The 5,000-nt window shown below is 36.9% G+C and overlaps 1 pseudogene across 1 annotated transcript in view; it reads right to left on the reverse strand.

Annotated features, from left to right (window-relative positions):
- Positions 1 to 2,348: 2,348 nt before the first annotated feature.
- Positions 2,349 to 5,000, reverse strand: part of LOC147554599 (DNA-directed RNA polymerase subunit beta pseudogene) — an 11,246-nt pseudogene continuing 8,594 nt past the window's right edge. The window contains exon 2 of the transcript XR_015235736.1: positions 2,349 to 5,000. This exon is cut by the window's right edge and continues 4,310 nt beyond it. The product of XR_015235736.1 is annotated as a DNA-directed RNA polymerase subunit beta pseudogene (transcript).

Raw genomic sequence — 5,000 nt, forward strand, 5'->3', positions numbered from 1 at the left:
AAACCAAAAAGGTTTCAATTGGAGTAAGAACGGGAAGAAAGAAAGCGAGTGGGTCTGCTAATTCCTCATCCTCAAATCAGTCCTTCCCGCGGGATATTGTCTCAACGAATAAGTGATTGTAGGAGTGAAATCTTGATATAATTCAAAAAAATAAGTGGCAAATTCAAGGCAATAAAATAAGAAAAAACTGTCAAATTTCTAGGATTAAACAAAAGGATTCGCAAATAAAAGTGCTAATGCCACGACCAGCCCATAAATTGTTAAAGCTTCCATAAAAGCCAGACTAAGCAACAAAGTACCTCGTATTTTACCCTCTGCCTCTGGTTGTCTCGCGATACCCTCTACGGCTTGTCCCGCAGCAGTACCTTGACCAACTCCGGGTCCAATAGAAGCAAGCCCTACGGCCAATCCAGCAGCAATAACGGAAGCGGCAGAAATCAGTGGATTCATGGTAAGCTCCTCGCACCAAAATAAAGAAATGGTTAATGATACAATCAACCAATGAATTATTACTTACCTAAGATATATCCAATTGAAGTAACTAAGAACTTTGAATTGAAGTAATGATATTATTGAATCATCAGAACGACTTCTATATCTCGTTTTTAGTTCCCACCCATGGAGTCTTTATCAATCCCTACGGCTCTAGTCCTTCCATTTCGTCTGTGATGAATGAATAAACAGATGAAATGGGAGGACTTTTCTATTGGGATTCTCATCTAAATTCACAGTGGGATCGTAAAGGAAATAAGATCTATGAATAGTTCATAATATAACTAGTCAATATATAATATCACATATACATATGTTTCTTACATAGCGTAAACCAACTATTCCCATCTTATATACATTACATCCGGATTCGAGAATCCCCCTTTGAAACATACACAAGAGTTGGCTTATAGCCATTATATATGCCTAATTCGACCTCCTAACCTATTTTTTTCTCATCTGTAAATTATTCTTTGCCTTTTCTTTATCATTATCCCGCATGAATCCAAATAGACGGATTCATTAGCCTAAATCATTACATATCAATACAATATCAGAATTTGATTGATCTAATTGCATGCAATTAATTAGAATTTCTTTCAATCGTTGAATTAACTCAAATGAAATGGCAATCGTTCTATAGAATATAGAACATCGTTTTTTTGTTTAATCGCACATCGGAACCAAATAGCATAACAATTTTTATTCAAAGCAGGAATCGTAATATCGTAATTGAATGAACAAATCGAAATAGAATATTCATTGGGGGTATGACATAAATGGGCCGGGAATCTTAGGAAAAAGATCTTTTAGATCTCTTTTTTTTACAATTCCTGAATATCAATCATATCGGAATCTTTTTTGCTACTACTCTAGATTGTATCTACCATATTTGTATATATTATGTTCCCAAAATAGCTTATGCTTATCTTGAGTCGCCCATACATTTAGGCTAAAAAAAGACTAAGACTCTTTTGAAAGCTAGTCAATGATGACCCTCCATGGATTCACCTATATAAGCCGCGGCTAAAGTTGCAAAAATAAGAGCTTGAATACCACTTGTAAATAATCCAAGGAACATGACAGGTATAGGAACCACTGAAGGTACTAAAGAAACAAGAACAACAACTACTAATTCATCAGCCAATATATTCCCGAAAAGTCGAAAACTAAGTGATAAGGGTTTTGTGAAATCTTCTAGGATGTTAATTGGTAAAAGTATTGGAGTTGGTTGAATGTATTTACCGAAATAACCCAATCCTTTTTTGGTAAGACCCGCATAGAAATATGCCACGGACGTAGGTAAAGCTAAAGCAACAGTAGTATTTATATCATTTGTGGGTGCGGCTAACTCCCCGTGAGGTAACTGTATGATTTTCCGAGGTAAAAGAGCCCCTGACCAGTTAGAAACAAAAATAAATAGGAACATAGTTCCAATAAAGGGAACCCAAGGACCATATTCTTCTCCAATCTGGGTTTTGCTCAAGTCTCGAATGAATTCAAGGACATATTCGAAGAAATTCTGACTGTCGGTCGGAATGGTTTGTGGATTCCGAACAGCTATAGTCGCTGAACCTAATAAGATGGCAATTACGACCCACGAAGTAATAAGTACTTGGGCATGGACTTGGAAACCGCCTATTTGCCAATAGAAATGTTGGCCTACTTCCACGCTGGATATATCGTATAAGCCTTTTAGCGTGTTGATGGAACATGGTAGAACATTCATATTGCCCTCTGACAGAAATAGAACTTAAAAAGGAATTATTTTGATTCCACTATCTCTTTCTCAACTCGTCTACTTGAATCATATATTTCAGTTCGGATACCAAGTAATCACATAATATCCCCAGTTATTTTTATCTCTTTTTTGATATTCAGAAATAGTAACCGATTCAATATCAATAAATCTATGGAGTTCCCGAAGTAATTGACTTATCTTATTATTAATCAACGATTTGTTATATAGCTAGAACGGCCCTCACAAATTGCGAATACTAATTTGTTAAGAATTAATCGGATTGAAGCTATAGCATCATCATTGGCTGGAATCGAAATATCTGCGAGATCCGGGTCACAATTTGTATCAATTAAACAAATCGTTGGAATTCCCAAAGTTACACATTCTCGAAGAGCCGTATATTCTTCTTGCTGATCAACGATGATTACAATATCAGGCAACCCCGTCATATATTTGATCCCACCCAGATATGTTTGCAAGTGATATAATTGTCTCTTCAACATTGCTGCATCTCGTTTCGGAAGGTGGTTGAGTCTTCCCGTCTTTTGTTCCGCTCTCAAATCCCTGAACTTATGAAGTCTCGTTTCTGTAGTGGACCAATTCGTTGACATACCACCGAGCCATTTTTTATTAACATAATGACACCGAGCCCTTATTGCAGCCGATGCTACTGAATCAACTGCTTTATTTTTGGTACCAACTATTAAGAATTGTTTTCCCCTACTTGCTGCATCAAAAACTAAATCACAAGCTTCTGATAAAAAACGAGCAGTTCTAGTAAGATTTGTAATATGAATACCTTTACGCTTTGCAGAGATGTAAGGTGCCATTCTAGGATTCCATTTCCTAGTACCATGACCAAAATGAACTCCTGCTTCCATCATCTCTTCCAAATTTATGTTCCAATATCTTCTTGTCATTTCTCCCCACGCTTCCTCTTTTTTTTTTTTTAAGAGATGCGGTACCCTAAATCCTAAATAAATAATTGTTCCGATGGAACCTTCTACCGTAGATTGACTGTTGATACACGCGCCAAGCCATTAATTTCTTTCTATTAACTATATATCTTTATTACCAAATCAAATGACCGGACCAGGTAGTTAAAGTTAAGTTAAAAGGATGAATCCCCTCTTAGGAATCATTAAATCCCGTAAATGATTGTTCTGATGGATCATGGAAATTCTTTGGGATGCAAGAATCAAATAATTCTCTGTGTTGGAACAAAATATCTCTAAATTCTCCCCTGAATAGATTCTTCTTTTTTATTTCCAAAGGAATGTTGCTGTGTTGCCTTGAACGGTACACTAATCCTTTGAATCCGGTACCAACAGGTATCATCCCCCCCAGAACAACGTTCTCTTTCAGACCTTTCAACCAATCGATACGACCTCGTAGAGCGGCTTTTGCTAAAACTCGAGCAGTTTCTTGAAAACTCGCTTCGGATATGAAACTTTGAGTATTCAGAGACGCCCTCGTTATTCCCAATAAGACGGCTCGATAACAGATCGCTTCTTCCAAAGCGCGCCCCGTTCGTTCCGCTCGCAACAATCCAATTAGTTCTCCGGGCAAAAAAACATTAGACATTCCATCTTCTGAAACCAACACTTTTGATGTTATTTGACGCACAATAATTTCTATATGTCTATTATGAATTTGCACCCCCTGGGATCGATAAACCTTTTGAATCTTATTAACCAACGAGATACGACTTTGTGCTATGGTTAACTCAGCGCCAATCAAAAATCCCCAAGGAATTCCAAGAATTCTTGTTATACGCCCGTTCCAACCTTCAACCCTCTTTTCTAGGTTCATTGATATTGAATCAATCGAGCGCACTTCTAACACTTGTTCCACTTTTGGAAGACCTTGCGTTATATCACCCGATCTCGATTTTTCATATATAAATGTAACTAATGTATCTCCTTCGTAAAGGGTTTCACCATAATGTCCATGAACAGTTGCTCCCGGAGTAGCCAAATAGGGTTTAGCTGATCTTATTACTAAAGAGTCAACACGAACAATTAGAACCTGACCCGATTTGAGGTGTGGTCCATATTTGGATATACATACATTTTCACAAATAAACTGCCCAAGACTAATTATTGTCGATGTCGATTCACAATAATCGTGATGGAGAAAATGCCAATTCAAATTGAATGGATTCAAAATCATGTTATTGCCTGTATCGGGATTATAAATTCTCCCATTTTCATCCATTAAATAAGATTTAAGTACTTGGAAAGTCTGTTTTAAATTGTCAAGTAGCAAATATTTATTTACCAAGATCTGATTATGAGTTATTAAATGATAAGATGAAGAAAAGTTCGCAATTTTAGGCACAATCCCTAAAGGACCCAACAAATTTCTAATTGTAATTAGGGGGTCCCTTTTAATTGATTCTTTTGTAACATTGTTGTTATATTTAACACCGTTGAATGGTCCCATTCGAGAACAATTAGATGATGACAAAATGATCAAAGATTGGGATTCCTTATTTCGGTTCAACAACGTACGAATAGTTCCTTGATGTTGGGGAAATGATTGTTGATGTTGAATCCCTGCCTTGGGATAAAACGGATTGGGATTGGTACGATCTGATACATTATTAGGGATCAATATAAATCCTGACCCCCCCGGATCATTCCTTTTTCCGGTATACGAAATAGGGGACTTCACTAAGTCCATTCTTATGAAATCTCGAATCAGATTATTTACCCTTACTTCAACAAAGGAGGCATGAACCTCCTCTACAGACGAACCCCTTTTG

This window comes from Eschscholzia californica, unplaced genomic scaffold, assembly GCF_041429995.1.
Source record: "Eschscholzia californica isolate CP2 unplaced genomic scaffold, dmEscCali1.0.p SCAF_215, whole genome shotgun sequence".
Taxonomy (NCBI): Eukaryota; Viridiplantae; Streptophyta; class Magnoliopsida; order Ranunculales; family Papaveraceae; genus Eschscholzia; species Eschscholzia californica.